The following is a 27893-nucleotide window of genomic DNA, read 5'->3' as shown; positions in this document are numbered from 1 at the left end:
GCAAGGGGGACAGGCAGTGACACGGTAGAGCGCTATCTGGGGAAGTTGAACACTAGCCAAAGATCCTTTTGTTTTTGGCTCCTACTACTTTGGTCCTTTCACTTGACAATAATATCTGCTTAGAAGAGATTTTCTGAATGTAAAACCTTTGAATGAAAGCCAAATAATCTGATATGCAAGAGGCTATTTATAAATCTGGGTTTCTCACAACATACCATACAAATGCTCTGCTTGGGAGAATCGACCAGTGTTTCTGAAAATCCAAATCCACTCCAAGGGGAATACAAATACATGATTTCACATACTATGTGATCATAATCACTAGGTCTATACAGACTCATTAGAATTTCAACAAGTTATTCTTCATACTGCTGTAAAAAATTTACCTCCAAGTTTTAATCCGACCACAAGCAGTAACCTGGGTGTAGCCTAGTGAAAAGCCCATTGAACTTGGACTCAAAGCTATGGATTCCAGTTCCACCTACTAGTGCTGAACACAGAAATCTCCCTGAGCCACATTTTTTCATTTGTCTATTGGGAAATGACAGGCAATAATCCTTGCCTTATCCATCTTTCAGGGTTATTATGAAGTTCAAATTAGAAATTTAAATGAAATAATCTGAAAATACAAACATAAGTTCCAATGCTCAATAATAAATTTTTCTTAGAATTAAGTATGTTATCCTTTAAAAACTGCAGAAATGGCCTCTTTTACTGAAAAACAACCTATGTGTCCTAAAGTTACAAAAGTGTGAAACTCCAACGGGAGGGGAAGAGCAATCGTCCACATTGGAAGTCATTCTTACTTCTTCTAGAATTATCTACTATGTACCAAACATTGTGCAAGGAGCTAGAGGTACTTCACTGAACAAGATTCAGCTTCAGCTTCAAGGAAGTTATCCTTCACACATCCTCTCCATCACTGCCCAATTCAACCCAACACTAAATTCTGTCCTTTTTACCTTGAATCCATCCATTTGTCTCCATTTCCACTGCCACTCCCCTGGTCCAAGACGGCATCATTTCATCATCACTTGCATGGACTATGACCCTAACCTGCTAACTAGATTACCTACATTCCACTCCTGGCCCTTGCAGTAACTGTGATTTTTTTTTTCAAAACCCAAATCTGGTCCTGTCAACTCCTGATGCTTAAAGTACTTCAATGACTTCTAACAGTTATAAAGATAAAGACCAAACTCTTTAATATGGACTGTAAGAGCCTACATGGTTGGCTCTACCTACTTCTCAAGCCTCATCGATCCCTTTCCTCTCGTGCCTCAGCCACATCACATTTTTTTTTTCTTTGTAAGTATCATGATCCCTCTCCTACTACAGAGCCTTTTAGCATGCTGTTCCCTCTGCCTTTTCACTTAATTAACTCCTACTCATCTTAGCTCATTGTACTTCCTAAGGGAAGTCTTCCCTGTTTATCCTTGTTCAAGTCACCCTTTTTATTTTTGTTAATTCTCACCCAAAGATAGTTTCCCACTGATTTTTAGATAGGGTGGAAGGGAGGGAAGGAGAGAGAGAGAGAGAGAGGGAGAGAGAGACCTCGATGTGAGAGAGAACATCCATTGGTTGCCTCCCGCACAACTTTGACCAGGGCCCCGGAATCAAACCTGCAACCCAGATACATGCCCTTGACCTGGAATCAAACCCAGAACCCTTTGGTCCAAAGGCTGATGCTCTAACTGCTGAGCCAAACTGGCTGGGCCAAGTCACCCTTTACACGTTCTCATAGCACTGTGAACATCTCCTTAGGACTGGCACACCTTGTTCGAATACTGGCTGCCTCTTCCAATGAATCATAAGCTCCACAACAGCAAGGTTTGTGCCTTTTTTGCTCACCACTTTTTTCTCAGCACCTCTCACAGTGCCTGGCACATAGTAACTACTCGATTAATATTTATTGACTAAATTAGTATATCAATTAATTTATTCTAGTAATGAATAAAGCCATCTAGCAGGCATGGACATCTTGGTAGACAATAGTTTAAACTCTGAGAAGGCAGAGATTTTTGTCTCTTTTGTTCATTGAGGTGTTCTCAGTGCCCAGAAGAGTGTTGTCAAGTAATGGTCACTGCCATAAGTATTTCTTGAATGAATGAATAAAGAGATAAAATACTTATAAGCTCAAGGAATGATGATAACATATAGTAAGACTTACTGGCTTACTACATAATCTTTAATTTATTTCATTCATTTATTCTACTTAATTAGGAGGAATCACAGAAGTTATAAATACATCCGTTACTACCTTACTGAGTGACCTTGGTAAGTTAGATAATCTCCTTCATATTTGTTTCCTCTCCTCAAAATGAAAATAATTCCACCTGTTTGGGCCTACAGGGTTAGAGTAAGGTTCAAGGAGATCATTAGAACTATAAAGAGCCCCATAGATGAGTAGAACCTGACTAGTGTTTTTGAGGACTTATTATACGATAAGCACTAGGCTTAGGCATTGTGATTAAGAAATGAGGGAATTGTCAGTCTCTGTGCTGGTTTCCACATAAAACCCCCTAAAAGCTCATGCTTTTCCCTCTTTATTCTTTTCCCATCTCTCTATTTATGGTCATCAATTATGACCATTCACATGCACTCTTGCACTTTGAAATACAGGAATTCTAGGAACTACAAGGTACAGCAAGAAGCAGCCAAGACTGAATAAAGTAGAACCTAGAACTTGAACAAGAGATTCAGCAAAAAGTCTAAATGTAGAGGAGCTACATGCAATGAGGCATCTGGACTGAGGGCAAAACTGTTTGGGTAGTGCCACTGGGTGTTTGGGTCAAATATAAGCATTGCAAGTTTGATGAACATTCTTACCTGAATAAAATTACCTAGGAGACATGAATGTCTGGTAGAAAACAGCACAGGGGAGGGTGATAGATGGTGGCACTATTGCTGCCTTTTCTTTATTCTGCAAAATCCTTGTAGATAGTGTTGTGATAGTGGTGTGCTGCCAGGCTCAGAGAAATCATAACATTTCATGTTTGCCTACCGTAGAAAAAAAGAAGTCCTGTTCTCACCCTCCCCATCACAATTGACATGCAATATCCACCATCCCTTCTCCCTCTCTACTCATAATTGCACTACTCACGGAGGGCCAAATCGTCTTCCAGGTAGACTATTGACACAAGGCACTGTGTTCAATGTTCTCCATGTAGAATTAGGTCTGTTTGCAGGGATGCACTTACATGATATAATAAGACAAGCCAAGGGGACTAGGCATGACTATGGATGCTCTCATTTTCATAGTTCTGACTTTTAAACAAGACATACAAAAGGCCAGGAGACATGAAAAAATCCTCAACATCTCTAATCGTCAGAGAGATACAAATTAAAATGACTATGAGATACTACCTCACACCTGCCAGAATGGTGGCCATCAGCAAATCATCAAACAAATAATGCTGGCTTATATGTAGAGAAAAGGGTACCGTAGCACACTGCTGGTAGAAATGCAGTCTGGTGCAACCACTCTGGAAAACAACATGATGTTTTCTAAAAAAAATTAAAAATAGAAATGCCATTTGACCCTGTGATCCCACTTCTTGGAATATATCTTAAGAAGCTTGAAACACCAACCAGGAAGAATATATGCACCCCTATGTTCATTGCAGCACTATTTACAATCGCTAAGATCTGGAAACAGCCCAAGTGCCCATTAGTAGATGAGTGGATAAAAAAACTGTGGTACATTTACACAATGGAATACTATGCAGCTGTAAGAAAGAGAGATCTCTTACACTTTGAGATGACATGGAGGGACTTGGAGAGTATTATGCTGAGCAAAATAAGCCAGTCAGAGAAAGAAAGTACCACATAATCTCACTTATTTGTGGAACATAATGAACAAAATAAGCTGTCCACCAAAAGAGATCCAGAGTCATGGAAGTAGGGAACAGATTGACAAGCTCAGAGGAATGGGGGTGTGGGAAGGATGGGAAGAAATAAACCAAAGAATTTATATGCATAGATGCACAACCAATCAACACAGACACTAGGCTGGGGAAGGCAGGAGGGTGATGGGAGTGGGAAGGAAGGGGTCAATGAGGATAAAAGGGGGACATCTGTAAGACTTTCAACAATAAAAAATTAAAAATAATTATTATACTCATACTGAGAGATTCTCATTCATCTAGGTTTGTTGATTAATCTCTTAAAGGGAAAGCCTGACAATTTCTCCCTTTTAAAAACATTTTCACTGGTGTATTCCCTTGACTCTGATAAGAAGAACTCAAGTTTATTTTATTTATTTATTTTTCTTTATTGATATTTAGAGAGAAAGGAACGGAGAGGGAGAGAGAGAAACATCGATGAGAGAGACCATTGATGGGCCACCTCGTGCATGCCCCCCATTGGGGATCGGGCCCACAACCTGGGCATGTGCCCTGAACAGGAATCGAACCAGCAACCTCTTGGTGCATGGGTTGATGCTCAACCACTGAGCCACACCGGCCAGGCTCAAGTAACACTTTAAAGGAGCTTCCACAACCATGGCAAGCTTATTTTCCCAAGAAACTAGAATTAGAATAATATTTTCACCAGATCTCTGAATGTAGGGACTTTCAAAAGTATCTGAAAAGAAGCATACATGGTTTTCACTGGAAATGAGGCCTTTCTCCTCCTGTATTTGATGTGTACTTTTCCTGGAATACAGCTTCTCTTCTGTAACTATGCAGTATTTGCATTCCTATGAAAACGATGTTATTTAAAAAATTATTGTAAAAACTAAGGGTGTCAATGAGGGGAAAGAGGGTTTACAAATTTTCAAATTCCTAGCAAAACAAAGGGAAATAAAATAATTTATAATGCATAAGTATATTTTAGTTTTAAAAGTGAAAATTATAATAGTTGATCAAATCATAATTAAGTACATTCTAAACAGCACATAAGACTAGATTAAAAATGAGGTGTTTTTTTTTTGGTATGTGCCCCTAGTGGGAACCAAACCCGGGACTCTCTGGTCCGCAGGCTGACGCTCCAACTGCTGAGCCAAACTGGCCAGGGCAAAAAATGAGATTTTTAAATGTTATTAACAAATGAGAAATAAGGCAATAAAATGTTAAAAAGTTAGTATTTTTCAAAGCACAGAATCAAAATAAACAGTAGCACTATTCAAAACTGCCAAAAAGAACCACAAGAGTAAGTTGTCAAATGAACAGCCAGCCATTCAAAACAAACATGCATGTGTTCCCAATGCTGCGTGAATAACAACCTTGCTCCTGCAACTGATGTATAACCAACAGCTGCATGTAATACAAATCATGTTCTCTAATTACTCTACCTCCACATATCCTACTTGTACTGTGAAAACTCTCACTGTAAGAGAAATGTCTATTCATTATACCTGCCAGTCTCTATACAAAACGCAGTTGGGAAACTCTATCGCACCAAAACTAAAGTATCTCCTTGACCTTCAAGAAACCTTAAATATAAGGCATAGATGTACCTTAGAATCCTGACTCTGTCACTTCCTAGTTATGTGACCTTCAGACATTGATTAAGTCTCCCTGAGTCTATTCAGTGGGGATAATGATACCTCTTTAGGGTACTTATGAGAATTAACTGAGATGTTAACTTCTCAGCACAAATACTAAGAATTCAATGAATGGTAGCTATCAGACAGGTGATTCCATAAAGGAAAAAATAAATAAATTAAATAAATAAGCTAGATCATCCTGGAAAGCAATATGGAGTTTCCTTTAAGAAATTAAAATGGAACTACTATTTGATCCAGCAATTTCACTTCTGGGTATAAGAAAACAAAACCATTCTGTTGAAGAGATAATCTGCACTCCCATATTCATTGCAGTATTATTCACAATGGCCAAGGTATGAAAACAACCTAAGGGTCTGTTTGACAAATGAATGGATAAAGAAAATGTGGCATACACATACTAGGAATATTATTCAGCCTTAAAAAAGAAGGAAATCTGACATTTATGACAACATGGATGAACCTGGAGGGTACTATGCTAAGTCAAAAAGCCAAACAGAGAAAGATAAATACTGTAAGGTATCACTTATACTTGGCTTTTTTTTTAAGTTGAACTCATAGAAAGGGAGAATAAATGGTGATTGCCAAAATCTAGGGGTTGGGGGAAATAGATCAAGGTTGGTAAAAGAATAAAAACAGTTATAAGATGAACAGGGTCTAAGGATCTAATATATAACCTGGTGACTATAGTTGAAAATGTCATATAGTGCAACTGAAAGGGGTAGGTATATAGGGTAATGAATATGTTAATTAACTCAATTGTGGGAATTCTTTCACACTATATACATATATCAAATCATCATGTTGTGTACTTTAAACATCTTACAATTTTATTTTTCAATTACACCTCAATAAAGCTGTGGGGGTAATGCTGCATCATCCAAAGGGAAAGAGAAGATACAATAGAAAACTAAAATCAGAAATAAAAATGGAGATATTCCTACTGACCTTACAGAAATACAAAGGATTATGAGAATACTATAATAAAACAACAAATTAAACATCCTGGAGGAAATGGACAAATTCCTAGAAACACGCAAATTACCTAAATTCAAAAAGAAATAGAAAATCATAATAGACCTATAATAAACAAAGAGATTGAATCTGTAATCAAAAAAACTCCCAATAAGAAAGCAGTCCAAGGCCAGATGGTTTCACTGGTAAATCTTACCAAACATTTTAAAGAAGAATTAACATTAGTCCTCCTAAACTTTCCAAAAAAATAGATGAGAAAGAAACACTTTCTAACTCATTCTCTGAGACCACCATTACTCTGATACCAAAGCCAGATAAAGACATTAAAAGAAAATTATAGACCAATATCCGTTATGAATATAAATTCAAAACAAAAAAATCCAACAGGATATTAAATGATTATACGTCTATGCACTGTGACCAAGTAGAATACACCCCAGGGTTGCAAGGACGGTTCAACATTTTTTAAAAATCAAGTAATATAATACATTGATAAAATAATAAAAACACATCAATAAAATATAGGAAAAAACAAATGATCATATCGATAGACACACAAAAAAGGGCGTTTGACAAAATTCAACATTCTTTCATATATAAGAAAAGGGTTTAATACCCAGATATAAAAAGAACTCCTACAATTTAACAACAAAAAGACAACCCAATTTTTTAAAAAGAAGGCAAAGGACTTAAATGGACATTTCTTCAAAGAAGATAAACAAATAGCCAAAAAGCACATGAAAAGATATTTACCACCAAGGACAAATACTTCATGATTCCCCTTATATGAGAGGTATCGAAAGTAATGGAACTCAAGTTTTTATCACACACACACACAAAAACATTTATAACTATGTACGATAATGTATGTTAACTAGACTTATTGTGATGATCATTTCACAATACATACAAATATCAAATCACTATATTATATGCCTGAACCTACACCACAGAACATAGGTGAGGATGTGGAGAAACGGTATTCTGGTAACTTGCTGGTGAGGATGTAAAATGACAAAGGAAAATAGTTCTTTGAAAAGTTATCATAGAATTGCCATCTGATCAAGCAATAGCATTTGTAGGTATGTACCCTAAACATTTTAAAACAGAACTTAGGTATTGGTACACCGATGTTCATTGCAACGTTATTCACAATAGTCAAAAGATGGAAACAACTCAAATGTCCATCAACAGATAAATGGATAAACAAAATACAGTATATATACACAATGGATGATTACTCAGCCATAAACAGGAATGAAATTCTAGTACATACAAATATGTGGATAAATCTTGGAAGCATTGTGCTAAGTGAAATAAACCAGATATAAAAGAACAAATATCGTATGATTCCATGTATATGAAATATCTGGAATAGGTAAATCAGTAGAGACAGAAAGCAGGTTAAAGGTTACCAAGGATGGGGAAGAGGGAGAATGGACAGTTATTGATTAATGTTTACAGTTTTAGTTTGGGGTAATGAAAATATTTTACAAGTAGTGGAAATTAGTTGCACAACATTGTGGATGCAATTAATGCCACTGATTGTACACTTAAAAATGTACACAAGGGCAAATGTTGTTATATATTTCACTGTAATAATTTTTTAAATTAAATTTATTATCTTTCTCCCCCTTCCCTGCTAAAAAGGCTGGGGCATCTACAGTCAAGGTTGCCACACAGTTATTTGTTTTCTCTTTAACATTTATCTGAGCTCATTCAGGCTGAAGTAGAATTTGAAAGGGGATATGTGCAACCACGGGAGAAAAATGAACTTGATAGTGCAGAGCCAAAAAGCCTGTCTATGGTAGCTTCAGAATATCTCTAGTGGGAGGAGCTTAGGTCTGGCAAACTGATTGGAGGAGGAGGTAGCTCCAGAAAATTTGTTTTAAAGCTGCATTTGCAGAGCAAGCAAGCACATTGTTATTAATTAGAATGCACTTATTTGAGAGAGCTTCTGGAGACTTTCTAACAGAAATTAAGGACAAAGGGCTTTAACTCCACTGCAGGCACCCTTTTTGGCATTGCCACTGAAATTGATCAAATTATTATTGTCAAATGGCTTCTTTGACAACCCTTCCATTCTCACAGAAATTATGGTGTTTTCCCTTCCAGTGCCCTTTAAAATGATGTGCATTGTATTGAAAATTTGATTCAATTTGGTATTTATTATATACCTACTATGTGCCAGGTACTGAGTGAGACTCTTGGGATAGGGGAATCTAAAAGTCCAACAATTCGTTAAGATGCCAGTGTTGGGTCTGACTGTTATGTAGATTCTGGATTCTGTCATGAAGGGCTATAACAGAAACTGATTTTCTAAGTCAAAGGAACAAACGATCTTTTCATTCCCCAAAGGCAAAGTTAGACAGGAATGTCACTACAACTTAAGTAGTTACTCTATAATAATTTTTTTTAAAGTATTTCTTTCAAGAAGGTTTGGCATTGATGATGGAAGAAGACTCGGGGTGGTGAACACACAATACAATATACAGATGATGTATGTAATTTTACTAATCAATGTCACCCCAGTAAATTCAACTGAAAAAAAGAAGAAGGCTTGGCATTGTCTTGGTCAGGACCAACTTTATGACCTGAATTTATAATGTAAATAGTGTATTAATCATCCATTGCTGCACAAAAAAATTTCCTCAAAACTAGGTGACTTAAAACAACATTAATCATATATTATCTCTTACAGTTTCTATGGGTCAGGAATTTAGGCAGGACACAGTGGGGCTGCTCCATGATTTCTGTGGCTTCAGCTAGAAGTCTTGAAATTTGGAATCATCTGAAGGCTCATTTACTCTCAGGTGATGCTGGCTGCTGGCTGGGCGTCCAGCTGAGGCTGTTGGCCAGAACACCCATACATGGAGTCACCTTGTGGCCAGGACTTCCTCACAACATGGTGGCTGGGCTCCAAGGGCAAGTGTTCCAAGAGAAAGCGCCCAGTGGAAACTGTCTTTTGTGACCAGTCTCAGAAGTAATGCAACATCACTTGTACTGTCATTTATTGGTCAAGACGTTTACAAATTTCTGTGCAGGTTCAATGCACAGATCCCACCCCTCAATAAAAAAAATGTCATCATCTTATGGTAAGAAGAACCTGTGGGAAGGGGTATGCATTGCTGCAACTATTTTTGGAAAATATAACACGCCACAAGCAAGAAAAGAGATATGGAGTGCTTCTTGTTGCCAAAAGCTTTAGCGTATTCTATCTCCCTGTTTATTGGGGCTGCCATTTAGTTCCAGTCTTGTGTAAGCACCTTCTTCGAACAATTTTATTCAACTGTTTTTAAATAAAAGGCAAAGACTGATATGCTACAAAGGCAGATAAACCTGGCAAGATTTAGTTAGAACCATCATGGTGAAAATTATCACGGAGATGGGTTGATAGACAGGTGGGTTGGTTAGTTGGTTGGTTGATTCATACCTCACTTTCCTTCTACCATGGATTTGAGGTGGCTTACTCCTACAATTTTAACTTTCATTGCCATTAGATACCACTCTCATTATGGTTTTTCCTTGGTTAAAATAGACTTTAATTCTTACCACTATAGTTTTATTGTGCTATTCTCATTATCTAAGACAATGCAACCATATTTGTCAAACTCTTGTTTCAAGGAATAGATATTTACTAAATCTAGTTCAATGAATGAATGAGTACTTTCTTGTAAGAGTTGAAAAGGGCAATTTTCTCACCCAGATATTGATAGAGCCAGACTTCATATAAACAAGAGCTTTAAAGAAAGCTTTTAAAAACATCACAATGTTCTTCTCTCTTTTAGAGCCTGTATGGTCATTCTCACTTCCAGTTTTTTCTGTTTTCCTGTCTCTTCTTTTCTCTTCTCTTTGCTTCTCCTTTCTCCTCCTCCTTCCTCCTCTCCACCCCACCCCCATCTTCTCTCAACAAGCTTCCTCTGAGTGCACAAAGCCCTGCATGGCTGCCAGCCTCAAGTCTGTCTCTCAAAGGTCCAGCGCCCACCAACAGTACGATCTCTGTCTCCTAGCACAAATTCTTGAGAGAGAAAATCCAAGTGATCACCCATCCCCACTAGTCATCCGTGGCCAGGAAAGGTAGGGTTGCATGATAAAATATGCTGCTAACTCTTGCACATAAGCAGGGACTACAAGCAGAGCGGGCACCCTCAAACCTTATTCTACACCAGTTTCTTTCTTCCTTTCACAAAGGTTGCTGAACACTACTGGGAAAAAAAAAAATCTCTCAAATATGAGTATCAGTGCTTTTATGTCTCCCTCTAGCTAGTATTCGTTCTCCCTTGTTCTCTTACTCTCTCACACTCTCCTTTCCTTCACAATCAAGTTCCATGAAGGAATTATCTATGCTCTATGTTTCTAATTCTTCCCGACTTACTCATTTCAAAAACAAGTGAATGAAGCTTCTGACCTTACCATTCTGCTGAGACTGCCCTTGCCATTCCATACTTCTTGTTCATTCAAAAGGACACCTGACAGTCCTTATCTTACAAGACACCTCTGAGGTGATTGACTCGATAAGCCAGTCCCTTCGTTGTCAATCCTGTTACATTTTTCTCTTAATAGATTTCTTATTGTTCCTTTCAAAGGTCCATCTTTTACTTTGGGGATTTTCTCTATTTTTATTATTTAATTAACTTATTTTTTATCATCATTTTTTCCTTCTCCTTTTTGGAGGTTTATTCTGATTCTACCTTCTTGCACTGAATCTTTAGTTCGTCAAATTTAAAAAAAAAAATTATTGTAGCAAAATACACATAACATAAAATTTACTATTTTAACTACTTTCAAGTGTACAGGTCAGTGGCATTAAGTACATTCACATTGTTGTGTAACCATCACCACTATCCATCTCCAGACCTATTGCATCTTCCCAAAGTAAAACTCTATACCACTAAACAACAACTGTCCGTTGTCTCCTGCCCTGGTCTCTGGCAATCACTATTCTACTGTCTCTAATTCATTAATTTTTAATATTTCTTATTAGTTAATACAGGGTAGCTAAAAAGATGTTTGTAGATTCTATTACATTCTGAAAATGAAATCTATTTTAATAAACACTGGCTTTATAATTACTTCAAAGGTTGTATATATGTTGGGGGGACATAAATTTTCCTCTAAGTATGTTTGTATCACTGTAAGTTTTTTTTGTTTTTTTTTATCCTCACCCGAGGACATTTTTCGATATTTTGTTCAGATAGAGCGGGAGGGAGAGAGAGGGAGAGAGAGAGAGAGAAACATCGATGTGAAGGGACACATCGAGTGGCTGCCACCCGCACGACCAACCAGGGCCGGGGACAAACTGCAACCGAGGTACGTGCCCTTAGCGGGAACCGAACCCGGGTCTCTCCGGACCGCAGGCCGACGCTCTAACCACTGAGTCAAACCGGCCAGGGCACTGTAAGTTTTTATATGCAGTGCTTTCACTGTTATCTAAATATTCCATAGTTTCTATCACAATTTCTTCTTAGATCTATGTACAGGGTGGGGCAAAAGTAGGTTTACAATTGTTCGTATGGAAAATAATAATTAATAAACAATAATATAAGAATAAATTCTGTGTTTCATGCCCTGACAACTGTAAACCTATTTTTGTTCCATCCTGTGTTTAAAAGTATGTTTTTTAGATTCCAAAATGTAAGAATTTTCACACTGTCTCATGATGTTATTTTATAATATAATATGAATGTTTATTATATTATATCATATTATATTACTAGAAAGTGTGTTCTGTAGAATATGTTAAACTTCCTTTTGGCCCAGTATAGGTCAATTTTTTTTAATATGCTTGAAAACAATGCGAAATGTACCAGAATACCCTGTTACTAGTAACGTAAGCAATAAAGACCTTTAATTATCTTAGAAAACTAGAAGTCTGAGAGTTGGGCGCTCCAGAGTTGAAAGCTTAGAGCAGTAGCTTGATGGTATCAGCTAGGACACAGGCTCTGCTTTTCTGTTCCTCACTCTCTTTGGTTCTCACACATGGTCACAAGACACAGACGTCACAGTTCCAAACACAACATCCTCACACCAGTGTTACCAGCAGAAAAGAAGAGGATAAAAAGCTTTCTCTTCATCAAGCTCTTTTATTTTACCTACGAAGAAAAGCTTTCCCAAAAGCTCTACATCAGGCATTGGTCAAAACAAGTCTCATGGCCATGCTGAGCTCAAGGCCTCTAGAAAACAAGATATGGAAAAGAACAAGATACGCAAGATGCACCCCCCCTTACATGATGGAAACTTCACTACCTCAAATAAGTGGCTGCCTTGGTTAATGAGCAGGAAGCAAGCTGGCATTTCTGTTTTGTTTTGTTTTGTTTTTATCCTCACCCGAGGACATTTTTCGATATTTTGTTCAGATAGAGTGGGAGGGAGAGGGAGAGAGAGAAACATCGACGTGAAAGCGACACATCGAGTGGTTGCCACTCACATGACCCAACCAGGGCTGGGGACAAACTGCAATAAAGGTACGTGCCCTTAGCGGGAACTGAACCCGGGTCTCTCCGGACCGCAGACGACGCTCTAACCGCTGAGCCAAACCGGCCAGGGCCAAGCTGGCATTTCTTATATCTGCAATTAGTTCATTTGAATCTAACATGACTTCCTCTCTGAGTCAATTGGCCAGAACTAATTACATGGTGCTGTCCACTGACAAGGGGGCTGAGAAGTATGGCTTTCCCTGTGCCCAGAAAACAATATTGGTGAATATGGTAATGACTAACACACTATCTATGCTACTTTTCATTTCTGTAAATTCTACAATATTATTTTTTTTAAATACCTGCTTTTTAAAAATAAGTTATTTTTGTTCATTTTTAAAATACGTTTTTTATTGATTTTTTAGAGAAGAAGAAGAGAGAGAGAAAAACATCAAAATGAGAAACATCTATCAGCTGCCTCCAGCACACCCCCTACGGGGAATCGAGCCTGCAATCCAGGCACGTGCCCTGACCAGGAATCAAACCAGGACCTCTCAGTCCATGGGAGGACTCTCAATCTACTGAGCCACACTGGCGGGGCTAAAATAGACTATTTTTAGAGCACTTTTAGGTTCACAGCAAAACTGAGAGGGAAGTAGAGAGAGTTCCCCTATGCACCCTGTCTTTCCACATTCACAGCCTCTCTCACAATCAACATTCCAGCACCAGAGTAATACAATTGTTACAATCAATGAACCTACACTGTCATCATTATCATACAGTATCCATAGTTTACGTTAAGATTCACTCTTGCTGTTGTACATACTGTGTTTGGACAAATGTATGACATGTACCCAGCATTATAGTATCATAGAGAATAGTTTCACTGCCCTACAAATTCTCATTGCTTGGCCTATTCACGCCTCCCAACCTCCTTACCTTTGGTAACCACTGATTCTTTTACTGCTTCCATAAATCTGTTTTTATTAGAATATCATGTAATTGGAATCATACAGTAAGTATGATTTTTCAGATTGGTTTCTTTCACTTTAACAATATGCATTTAAGTTTCCTTGGTACCCTGTTGAAGATCATTTGACCATATACATGAGGATTTATTTCTGAGCTTTCTATTTTGTTCCATTGGTCTATTTGTTTGTCTTTATGCCAGTACTATACCACACTATTTTGATTACTGTGGCTTTATAATACATTTTGAAATTAGAAAGTATGAATCCTCCAAATTCGTTCTTCTTTTTCAAAGTTGTTTTGGCTATTTGAGGTCCCTTGAGATCCCATATGAGTTTTCTATGTCAGCAAAAAAAAAAACAAAAAAATATTTTAATAGGGATTGCATCGAATCTGTAGATTACTTTGCGTGGTATGAACATCTTAACAATATTAAGTCTCCCAAACCATGAACACAAGGTGTTTTTTCACTTTGTTGTCTTTAATATATGCAGTTTTCAGTGTACAAGTCTTTCGCCTCCTTGGTTAGGTTTATTCCTAAGTATTTTATTCTTTCTGATGCTATCATAAATACAATTTCCTCAATTTCCTTTTCAACTGTCCACTGTTAGTATATAGAAATGCAACTGACTGCTGTGTTCTGATTTTGCATCCGACAACATTGAATTCATTTCTTAATTCTTTCATTAGAGTTTTGTAGTTTTTCTCCTATAGATCTTGTGCATATTTTATTACCTGCTCATTTTCAGACAATGCTCTTACTTCAGTATGGCCTCTATTCTTCCTTTTATTTTTTAAATCATTAGAAACATAATTATTTTACAACTTATTTAAACTGTTACATTATTTCTGGTTCTTAGTATGATGATTCTGTTGGTTGCAAATGATAATGGTGTGTAATTTTTTTTCTTCTATTCCATTTTCAACGGAATTTATTCACTCTGTGGCATAGGTCCCCTGAGCTGTGAAAGTACGGAAGATACACAGTATTTTCAGGCTCATTTTCACAAACATGTTTTTCCCCAATGGTATCAATGGCCCTGGACTAGTTCATAGATTAGGTCTCCTACATCACACAAGTAGAATAAATTTGGGTATCACACATACACACAGCACAACCTTAGAATTTTAATTTCCCGGACAGAAGGCAAGCTTCTTTACCACATATCTGGACCAGAGGAGAGAGGTTTTCTAGTCTGTAAATATTAAAACTTCTAAATTCTAGGCCTTATACAGGGGCATCAATTCCAGCTTTCCTACCTTGTGTAGGCTGTTAGCCAAATCTCTAATCTCTGTGTGGGTATTAAGAATCCATCTTCCTGCTCACAAGTCTCATCAACCTCCCCAAGTTAACCTCCTCCACATAAGCAATGGGATCCCGCAGTGCAGCTGGCGCACAGGTACTGAAACCTCACTCACTGACCTTTCATCTCCCATGGAGTCGCCTGTGCGGTCTGTTTTAAATCTCCAGAGCAGCAACTCACCCTACAGTATCTTCCCCAATCAGGGGTCTATAATTTCTATGGGGTTAATTCCTGCAGAATAAACATTGCCCTCTTCTCTTTACATAGACAATATTCTAAACAGACTTGTCTTGGCAACAGTACTTCTGGGATCATTGTTTTGTTTTTTTTCCTCACCCGAGGACATTTTTCGATATTTTGTTCAGATAGAGTGGGAGGGAGAGGGAGAGAGAGAAATATCGAAGTGAAAGCAACACATCGAGTGGTTACCACCCACACGACCCAACCAGGGCCGGGGACAAACTGCAACCAAGGTACCTGCCCTTAGCGGGAACCGAACCTGGGTCTCTCCAGACTGCAGGCCGATGCTCTAACCGCTGAGCCAAACCAGCCAGGGCTGGGATCATTTTTTTTTTTTTAAATAACATTGGCACACATCTACTCAAATATACTGTCCCCATCTATACTCATTTGTTTGGTAAAAATTAAAAATAAAAAAATTCACATATTACTGTAAATGACAAGAGGGGAAATCAGCAGGAAGAAGAAAGAAGAGGCATTTCACAAATTATCAAGACATGAGTACTAAAAAAAACTTCAAAGAAAGTTAAAATAAGCATTGCTCCTTAAAGGAAGCTGGTATACATTTCTTGGTTTTTGCCTATGCAGCAACTTTATATTTTTTGGTTACAGAACTCTTCTTTGCTGGGGTAACCCACTCATGGAGTTTGGGGAGTGATGATGCTTGAGGGGTAAATGACCCAGGCCTGGCTAACTAGTGTGACCCATTTCACCAGCTTCAGTTGGCCACGGATAGGGCTTTTCCGCTGGAGCTGAAGTAATGGTCTCTTCCACCAGCTGCCTTTCTGCATAGTAGTAAGAAAGCCATGCACCTCTGTTGGGTGAGAGTGATGTGACTGTAACCTCGGTCATACCATTGGTTGCCAGGCTGGCTTCATTAGTTCTGGGTGACTAGGGCTCAGGTCTCCTTACTCCCTTACCTTTCCATGTAAGGTAAGCTGTGTGCTGCTCAAGCTGTGTGCTCTGTCAAAGAAGGCACGCTTCTCTAATAAGGGGGTACCATTCTTCAGAGAAGAGTAGACTTATTATCAGGAAATAACCCGACTTGATTCAAGAGTCCTTAAATAATCCCTTAGTTCCAACATAATTTTTCACCCTAAAGGATTATCTTTGGTGTCAACAGTACCCAGAGTGGCTAAGTTCTCACAGGTAAAGAGGTTCTAGCTCTGGAAGTAAAGATTTAACAAGAAAAATCCAAAGACTTTCACACTTTAATCTAGAATAGAAAGCCCCTAAAGTTAAGAGGAATGTGGTAGAAGCAACTGCTGTGAGGATGGTGTGAGATGTCCTCATCTTTGTGCTTCCTTTGCATCTATACTGGGGGAGGCAACATGACTTCATGAGCTTAAAAATCATGACATTGCATCCAGGTCCTCTGTCTTCACACTTTCCTGACTTTAGTTACATCTATGCACTGATTGCCATCTACGGCTGATTGTAGAACTCCTGACCCTCACACCCATCTGCCTACAATACTCTCCTACATGAGTGTCCCACAGACTCAAAAAATACTTATTTGGCATTTATTACATGCCAAATAACTTATTATAACTTATTATTTTCACTCTCCTCAAAGGAAAACTGGATGAAATCTGGGGGTCTACACCACAGCTTCAGATTGGACTAAAGTTGGAAGCATCCACAAAGTGTCAGGTACTACCCCAAGCACTTCCACCTATGTATCTTATGTAACCGTTATACTAATCTAATGAAATAAGAATCATTGGTCCTGGCTGGGTAGCTCAGTTGGTTGGAGTGTTATTCTGATATGCCATGGTTGCAGGTTCAATCCCCAGTCAGGCACATAACGAGAATCAACCAATAAATGCATAAAGAAGTGGAACAACAAAGCAGTGTTTCTCTCTCTCTCTCAAATCAATCAATTAAAAAAAAAAATCATTACTGCCCAGCTGGTGTGGCTCAATGGTTGAGCATCAACTCATGCACCAAGAGGTCGCCAGTTTGATTCCTGGTCAGGACACATGCCCAGGTTGTAGGCCCGATCCCCAGTGGGGGGCACCAGGGGGCGACCCATTGGTGTTCTCTCTCATTGATGTTTCTATCTCTCCTCCCTTCCTCTGTCTCTAAAATCAACACAGAAAAAAAATTTTTAAAAAAAGAATCATTACCTTCATTCATTTATTTATTTATTTGTTGATTTTAGAGGGGGGGGGGAGAGAGACAGAAATATCGATGAGAGAGAACATAGATTGGCCACCTCCCACATGCCCCTCACTGGGGAGCAGGCCTACTGGGAATCCACTGGGGTTCCTGGGCATGTGTCCTGACCAGGAATCGAACCAGTGACCTCTTGGTGCATGGGTCGACACTCAACCACTGAGCCACACGGGTTGGGCTCATTACCTCCACTTAACAGGTGAGGAAACAGGTGCATAAAATAGATGTTTTCAAGATTTTTAGATTTCAAAGACATTTCAAAAAATATTACAGGGAGTCACATAAGATTTCTAACTATTTTAACAAATAGAAACACTGAAAAAATAATTGACTATAATTTCATAAAAGATAGGCTATGTTACATGAAGAAAACTTAAATGTATATTACTAAGTCAAAGAAGCCAATCTGAAAAGGCTACATACTATATGACTCCAACTATATGACATTCTGAAAAATACAAAACTATGGAGACAGTAAAAAGATTAGTGGTTGCCAAGGAGGGGAGGGAGGCACACAGAGGATTTTTAGGACAGTGAAACTACTCTGTATGATACTATAATGGCAGATATATGTCATTATACATCTGTCCAAACCCATAGAATATACAAGACCAAGAGTGAGCCCTAATGTAAACTATGGATTTTGGATGACACTGATGTGTCAATGTGGGTTTACCAGTTGTAACAAATGTTTCACTCTGGTGGGGAATGTTGATAACAGAGAAGCTATGCGTGATGGGGAGCAGGCAATATATGGAAAATCTCCTGTACCTTCCTCTTACTTTTTCTGTGAACCTAAAACTGCTCTAAAAAAAATGTTCCTTTATGAGCATAAACAGTTCTTTCAATTCAATAAATTTAGCTTTATGGAAGATTTATATTGTCCTTTTTTTTCTCATTTTGTTGCCAATCAATGAAAGCCTTTTTACAGGCCTGGAAAGGGGACCATTCATTTGAGTTACTTGCTCAGGGCTCCTGGACTAACTGATAAGTAGCTATGAGGCCTTCATGGTATTTGCGTGAAAAGCCAGGTTACATCTCTCTTCTCCAGACATCGTTCCGGATGCCCTGTGTTAGGGGAATTAAATTATGTTGCCTTTCCTTAAAAGATATGAGCAGAGAGCAGCTCGGGCTGCACCTTAGGGAAGCTTTAGCTCATTCCGCGGTTGCTTTATATTTTAAAAAGTAAAGAATGATCATCAGTGGCCTTTTCAGAAAAAGGTAACTTCTGGAATATCCCAGTTTCTTCACAGATAAACTATAATTTCTGGAGAAAAATTACTTTACCATAACTATATTTTGTGAAGATTATAAGTTTATTCACAGTATTATCTGAATAAATCACAAATTAGTGAACGAGAGCTTAAAATTTTAGTTTTCAGAGTAAAAACAGAAATAACTTTTAAATTATAGACTGATGAAACATTCTAATTTGTCAGAAACAATGAAAATGCGTTTTGTTTTTTTTTTGTTTTTTTTTTTGTTTTTTTTTTATCCTCACCTGAGGATATTTTTTCCATTTTTGGTACAGATAGAATGGGAGGGAGAGAGAGGAAGGGAGAGAGAGTGAGAAACATCGACGTGAAGGGACACATCGAGTGGCTGCCACCCGCACGACCAACCAGGGCCGGGGACAAACTGCAACCAAGGTACATGCCCTTAGCGGGAACCGAACCCGGGTCTCTCCAGACCGCAGGCCGACGCTCTAACCGCTGAGCCAAACCGGCCAGGGCTGAAAATGCGTTTTATATGTACTTTCTAATATTGAAAGAAACTGATACTTTTTAAAACTATAACTAAATTTGGAAATTACATACTACCCACTATCTCCTGATACCTAACAGTCCTTAAACAAGTCAAATAATACTGCTTGCTAGACCTAACCTGGTGGACTAGAGGATCATTAACATTAAAATATATATAATTTAGTATTTGAAGTGACAGGTATATTATGCAATTAATTTTTGTAATAAAATATCATTCAGTGAAGAAAGCAAGGCCATTCAGCAATCAAGGTGAACTAGATAGAAAGGTAGAAAGAAAACTATAAGTAGTGATGGAATTAATATATTTGGTATTGTGATTATTTTGATAATTATATTACACTTTTGGTCAAGTTAATACAACCCAGGAAAAAATATTAGGTTGAGTCAGATAAAAGTTTTATTTTTGTAAATAAAAAGATGACCAAGATTCCAGGCCCGTGGCGGTGCACAGCCAGCCCAGGACCCAAGCCTGTGGCAGCACACACCCAGCCCAGGACCCAACAGCAGTAAAGGATTGGGACCTGAGAGCACCCCCTGGCAGCGGCAGCAGTAGCAGTGCGAATCAGGAGCTGACACTCGCCTCCAGCAGCGACTGATCAGGAGCTGAGCCCCACCAGGCAGCAGGGCCCCCCAGTAGTACACCAGCAAGACCCACACACCCCAGAAGTGTACCAGAGGGACCCATGAACCCCAGAAATGCACCAATGGAACTCAAGAACCCCAACAGCATACCAAGAAAACACACAAACCCCAGCAGGACACCAGCTGAACCCACATGCCCCAGCAGCATACCAGAGGGACCCATGAACCCCAGCAGCATGCCAGTGGAACCCACGCATCCCAACAGTGTACTAGTGGAACCCCACACACTCCAGCAACATACCAGCAGATCCCCCACACCCCAGCAGGGCACCAGACAACCTTGCACACCCCCCGGCAGCAGCAGCACATATCGGCAGCTAAGACCCCTCCCCAGCAGCATCAGCAGAAGTCAATCAAGAGCGGTGCCCCAGCCCAAGCAGCAGTGAATTTTGAGGAGCCAAGACCTGCACAACAGACCAATTCCAGCTGCCAGGTGTCAACCCTCCAGGAACTACAGCAGACAAGAGAAGGCATACACCAAAACAGGCTGGAGTGTGCATTAATTGATACACACTGACCTGCCTACACATTCTAACATCCCTCACCAGCCTTAGAACTACCAGATTGCTAAAATGGTGAGACAAAGAAACAACATCCAAAAAAAAAAACAAAAAACAGAAATCACCAGAAATTGAACTACAGGAACTAGAAGAAAGCAACTTGTCAGACAAAGAATTCAAAGCAATGATTATAAGGGTGCTCAAACAATTTGGTGAGAACTACAAGCAACTTAATAAAAATTATGAAGAGTTCACTGGGAACTACTTCAGCTTAAAAAAAGAGGTAGAAGTAATGCTTTAAGAGGTAGAAGCTATACATAAAACTCAAGAAGAAATAAAGAATGACATAGCTGATATGAAAAATACCTTAGAAGGGTTCAATAATAGATTAGAAGAAGCTAAAGACTGAATCAGTGACTTGGAAGACAAGGTAGAGAAAAACACCAAAAAAAAAAGGCAACAAATGGAAAAAAAGTTTAAAAAGCAGAAGGAGAGTTTAAGGGAGCTGTGAGATAATACAAAACATAACAACATTCGCACTATAGGGGTAACAGAAGGAGAAGACTCAGAAAAAAGAATAGAGAAGCTATTTGAAGAAATAATGGCAGAAAACTTTCTTAAACTGGTGAAGGAAAAAGTCAAACTAGTCCAGGAAACACAGAAAGTCCCAAGCAAAATGAACCCCAGAAGACTCACAGAAAGACACATCATAATAAAAATGGCAAATATTAAAGACAAAGAAAGAATCTTAAAAGAAGCAAGAGAGAGACAGAAGTTGCCTACAAGGGAGCTCCCATTAGACTGTCAGCTGATTTCTCAATAGAAATGCTGCAGGCCAGAAGGGAGTGTCATGAAGTGTACAAAGTAATGCAAGGCAAGAGTCTGAATCCAAGACTACTCTATCCAGTAAGGCTATCACTCAAAATTGAAGAAGAAATAAAGAGCTTCATGGATAAAAAAAAAAAAAAAGCTAAAGAAATTTACCACCACCAAACCAGCACTGCAAGAAATGCTGAAGGGACTGTTGAAGAAGAAGAAGAAGAAGAAGAAGAATAAGAAGAAGAAGAAGAAGAAGAAGAAGAAGAAGAAGAAGAAGAAGAAGAAGAAGAAGAAAGAGAGAAAGAGAAAGAACACAGGCATAAAATTTAAATGGCAACTAATAACTGTCAATAATAAGCTTAAATGTAAATGGCTTAAATGCTCCAATCAAAAGACATAGGGTAGCTGATTGGATAAGAAAGCATGACTCATACATATGCTGTCTACAAGAAACTCACCTCACCACAAAAACTCACATAGAATGAAAGTGAAAAGATGGAAAAAAATTTACCAAGCAAATGGAAATGAAAAAAAAAGCTGGTGTAGCAACTCATACCCGATAAGACAGACTTCAAAATGAGGGCCATAATAAGAGACAAAGAAGGTCACTACATAATATTAAAAGGATCAATCCAACAAGAGGATATAACACTGGTAAACATATACACAACAAATATGGAAGCTCCAAAATATATTTAAAAACTTCTGGAGGCCTTCAAGGGAGAGATCAATAGCAATACAATCTTAGTGGGTGATTTTAGCACCCCACTTACACCACTGGATAGATCTTCCAGACAAAAGCTTAACAAGGACATAGAGTCCTTAAATGACAACCTCGATTAGTTGGACTTAATTGATATTTACAGAACATTTCACCCCAAAGCTGCAGAATATACATTCTTCTTAAGTGCACATGGGACATTCTCAAAGATAGACCACATGTTAGGATACAGAGTAAGTCTTTAGAAATTTAAAAAGATTGAAATCATAACAAGCACCTTCTCAGAGCACAATGGCATAAAACTAGAACTCAATTATAACAAAAACACACAAAAACATTCAAACACTTGGAGGCTAAATAGCATGTTATTAAACAACAAATGGGTTACCAATAAGATCAAGGAAGAAATTTAAAAATTCCTGGAAACCAATGAAAATGAACACACAACAACACAAAATCTATGGGATGCAGCGAAAGCAGTTCTGAGAGGAAAGGTCACAGCACTACAAACCTACATCAAGACACAAGAAAAATACCTAATTGACTCTCTAACCCCACAACGTAAAGATCTACGAAGAAAGAAAACATAAAACAAAAACGGAGCAAGTAGGAAAGAAATAGTATAAGTCAGAGCAGAAATAAACGACATAGAGATTAAAAAACAGTTCAAAAGATCAATGAAACAAAAAGCTGGTTCTTTGAAAAGATAAACAAGATTGATGGACCTTTATCCACACTCACCAAGAAACAAAAAGAGAGGACCCAAATAAATAAAATCAGAAACAAAAGAGGAGAATTAACAACTGACACCACAGAAATACAAAGGATCATCAAAACATACTATGAACAATTATATACCAACAAATTGTACAATCTAAGTGAAATGGACAAATTTCTAGAAACACACAGTCTCCCAAAACTGAACCTGGAAGAGACAGAAAACTTGAACAGACCAATAACAACAAAGGAAATTGAAGATGTAATTAAGAAACTCCCAGCAAACAAAAGCCCAGACCCGGATGGCCTCACAGGGGCGTTTTACCAAACATTCAGAGATCTAATACCCATTCTTCTCAAAATATTCTAGGAAATCCAAGAAGATGGGAGACTTCCAATCTCATTTTATGAGGCCAGCATAATCTTAATTCCAAAACCAGATAAAGACACTACAAAGAAAGAAAACTACAAGCCAATACCCCTAATGAATACAGATGCCAAAATTCTTAACAAAATATTAGCAAATCAGATCCAGCAATACATCAAAAAAGTTATCCATGACCAAGTGGTATTCATCCCAGGGATGCAAGAATGGTACAGTATTCACAAATCAATCAATGTGATACACCACATTAACAAAATATAAAATAAAAACCATATGATCATATCAATAGATGCTGAAAAAGCATTCAACAAAATTCAGCACCCATTTCTGATAAAAATGCTCAGTAACGTGGGAATAGAGGGACCATATCTCAACATAATAAAGGCTGTATATGAAAAACCTACAGTCAATATCATACTCAATGGGCAAAAACTAAAAACTTTTCCCTTAAGATCAAGTACAAGACAGGGATGTCCATTTTCACCACTCTTATTTAACATTGTATTGGAAATCTTAGCCACAGCAATTAGACAAGAAGAAAAAATAAAAGGGATCCAAATTGGAAAGGAGGAAGTGAAACTGTCATTATTTGCAGATGACATGATATTGTACATAGAAAACCCTAAATATTCCATCAAAAATCTACCAGTCTTAATAAATGAATTTGGCAAAATAGTAGGGTACAAAATCAACGTCAAGAAATGAACGGCATTCTTATATACCAATGATGAACTCACAGAAAGAGAAACTAAAAAAACAAACAAACAAACAAAAATGATTGCATTTACCATTGTGGCAAAAAAATTTAAGATACCTAGTAATAAACTTAACCAAAGAAGTAAAGAATCTCTTCACAGAAAACTACAGGTCATTGAAAAAAGAAATAGAGGAAGATATAAAAAAAAGTGGAAGCATATACCTTCTTTATGGATTAGAAGAATTAACATCATTAAAATGTCCATACTACCCAAAGCTATGTATAGATTCAATGCAATCCCCATCAAAATACCAACGATATACTTCACAGAACTAGAACAAATAATCCAAAAGTTTATATGGAGCCAAAAAAGGCCCAAATAGTCACAGCAATCTTGAAAAAGAAGAACAAAGTAGGAGGGATCACACTACCAGACATCAGGTTATATTACAAAACCACTGTAATCAAAACAGCCTGGTACTGGCACAAGAACAGGCACATATCAATGGAACAGAATACAAAACCCAGAAATTGACCCAAGACAATATGCTCAATTAATTTAACAAAGGTGGCAAGAGCATACAGTGGAGTAAAGACAGCCTCTTTAATAAATAGTGTTGGGAAAATTGGACAGCTACACGTAAAAATATGAAGCTAGACCACCAACTTACACCATATACATGAATAAACTCAAAATGGATAAAAGACTTAAATGTGACTCATGATTCCATAAAAATCCTAGAAGAAAATGCAGGCAACAAAATTTCAGACATCATACACTGCGGAATTTTCACTGATACATCACCTAAGGCAACAAAAACAAAGGAAAAAATGAACACATGCAACTACATCAAACTAAAAAACTTCTGCACAACAAAAGAAACAACCATCAAAATGGAAAGGGAACCCACTATATGGGAGAGCATAAATTGCCAATGATATATCAGATAAGGGGTTAATTTCCAAAATATATAGAGTACTCACACAACTCAACAAAAGGAAGACAAAAAACCCAATTTAAAAATGGGCAGAGGACCTAAAGAGACACCTCTCCAAACAGGACATACAAATGGCCAAGAGACATATGAAAAAATGCTCAACATCACTAATAATCAGAGAGATGCAAATTAAAACAGCAATGAGGTATCACCTCACATCTGCCAGAATGGCCGCCATCAACAAATCATCAAACAACAAGTCCTGGCGAGGGTGTAGAGAAAAGGGGACCCTAGTACATGCAGACTGGTGCAGCCACTGTGTAAAACACTATGGTGTTACCTTAAAAAATTAAAAATTGAACTTCCATTTGACCCAGTGATCCCACTTCTAGGAATATACCCTAAGAAGCCTGAAACACCAATCAGAAAGAATATATGCACCCCTACGTTCACAGCAGCACTATTTACACTAGCTAAGATCTGGAAACAACCCAAGTGCCCATCAGTAGATGCGTGGATAAAAAAGCCGTGGTTTATATACACAATGGAGTACTTTGCAGCGGTGAGAAAGAAAGATCTCTTATCCTTTGAGACAACATGGAAGGACCTAGAAAGTATTATCCTAAGTGAAACAAGCCAAGAAGAGAAAGACAAATATCACATGATCTCACTTATTTGTGGAATATAATGAATTGAACAAACTGATGAACAAAATAGACCCAGAGACATAGAAGTAGGGTACAGACTGACATTCCTCTGAAGGGGGTTGGAAGGAACGGATAAACCACAGATCTGATATGCATGTATGCATAACCGATGGACATAGACAATAAAACTGGGGACGGGGTGGAAGGGGATAGAGAGGAAGGAGTCAATGGGGGGAAAAGGGAGAAACATCTGTAACAAAAATGGATTAATAAAAAATAAATAAAATAAAATAAAAAAGATGACCAAATATCACAATTCCATATAATTCAAACTAATATTTCATAATCCTTAATATATTTTAATCAGATTTTTGGAAAAGATAGTGTTCTTTTTTATATAGAAAAATTAAAGGGTCCTGTGACTTGGCTTTATGCCAGATCATCATAGGGGAATCAATAACAGAACTAGGAATATATCCTAATAGAATAACAGAATTATTAATTACACTAATTCAATAGCACTCACTGAGCATCTAGCACATACAGGCCAGGCAAAGCCATGGAAGCGTGTGCATGGGGGGCAGTGGGTAGTTGAGGAGCAATGCTACATGCTTCACAGAGATCTGGATATTTGTGGTTTGCCAAGCAGAGAGTTTAAACATGCAAAGGCACAGGGAAAGATATGAGACTACCTCTTTTTTGTTTTTACTTCTGTTATCAAGGTGAAGTGTTTGTTTCTGTTATCAACAGAAACTATTTAATGAAGATGTACTAACTTAATCAAGTTACATAGTATACACTCAGTAAAGCCAGGCTTAGCCAGTAGTTTCATATGCTAATAGCAACAACCAAAGCACTTTCTGCCAGGAACTTTTCAGCTGAGTGAACAGTTTCATGAGCTGACATTGTGGCAAAATATTAGCTTTAATAATGAATCTGCTAATTCTTCTTCCCTGACTGTCTTGTTCAACATTATATTCCCATTCCAGCAAATAAGCCCTCAAATAAATATTTGTTGAATGAACAAATTAGCTGGTTTTTGCTCCTTGATTATAGCATAATAATTCCTGCCAGATAAAATATGTTCACTATGCTTATTTATTATACATAAACTTTTAAACAAATAGCACACATCATCATAAATTCATCAATTCTAAAATCTTCCCCTACCAAATAACACCATTATCTCTCAGACATTTTTAAAAAATCAAATTCATGTAAAATATTAAATTAACAAAATTATTAGCAACTTATTTTAGACACTATTTAAATAGTCGTTTATTGAAACATCCTAATTTGTATGTTATACTTTGTATATCTTTTATATTAGAAATATAATCAGAGCTATGTATATATAAAAATTCTGTTTCCTTTTATTGCTTACAATACAGTACTGTATGACTACACCATAAAATTGCTCTAAGAATTAATAAATTATATGAGAAAGGATTTTAAGTATAAAAAAAGCCTATTCTAAGTGAAAAGATGATTATAATAATTTTACATCTTTGTCCAGTTATAATACACAAGAATCATTTTATAATGCTGCTTCTATATCAACTTCCAAACAGTCTAATTAAAAAATGTTTTAACCTGTATTTTGTCTAATTTTAACATTACCAAATGATTGAAAATAAAAGCATTGTCAATTTAAGTATTTCAACTGCCAGAGTTCTATAGGCCAGATAATAATTTTAAATAATAGTTACATTGTTAATTGTTGAAATAATATGTAATAGTCTTTTTTTCTCCTCAATCATTAAAATCTTATATAATATTCCAATAATAATTTATCACTAAGACAGGTATTTTTCTAAGTAATGTATCACCAAACCACATTTTGTTTCTGGTGTCATGTGCTGAAATAAATCTATGTTATAAAATGACACATTGGCTAAAATCTTGATAAACTTTGGAATGAAGTTCACCGACATACTACTAAAAATAGACCCCTTTTAATTTTTTTCAACAAATTTAATATGAACATGGTGATAGAAATACATTAGGATAATAGAAATTCACCCTACATTAGTTTTTAATGAATCTTAGATATCACAGTCCTTTCATATTCCAAATTTTAATTAGTCTTCAAAAATAATAACTACAATCTCTTGAGCAGTCACAACACACCCGATACTGCACTAAGCACTTTACATGGTTTACTTCCCCAAATCCTCACAACTTTATGCAGTACTGTACATATTACTTAGTATCCCCATTGTACAGAAATGGAAACTGAGGCTCGGAAGATTAAGAAACTTGTTGTAAATAGAAACACCAGGATTTGAATGCCTCATATTATTATCTGAATCCAAAGCCCATAGCCGTGACTAACCATTCAATTTGAAGAAAATCAAGTCCTAAACATGGAGAAGTAGAAAGTCAACAAAGTCAAAATAAAAAGAAAGATTGGATATACAGAAAAGATATTGCTAATTGTTAAAGAGATAAGGAAACGTAACTACACTAAGAG

Source organism: Molossus molossus, unplaced genomic scaffold (genome assembly GCF_014108415.1).
Source record: "Molossus molossus isolate mMolMol1 unplaced genomic scaffold, mMolMol1.p scaffold_m16_p_12, whole genome shotgun sequence".
Taxonomy (NCBI): Eukaryota; Metazoa; Chordata; class Mammalia; order Chiroptera; family Molossidae; genus Molossus; species Molossus molossus.
Note: the sequence above shows the minus strand (reverse complement) of the source record.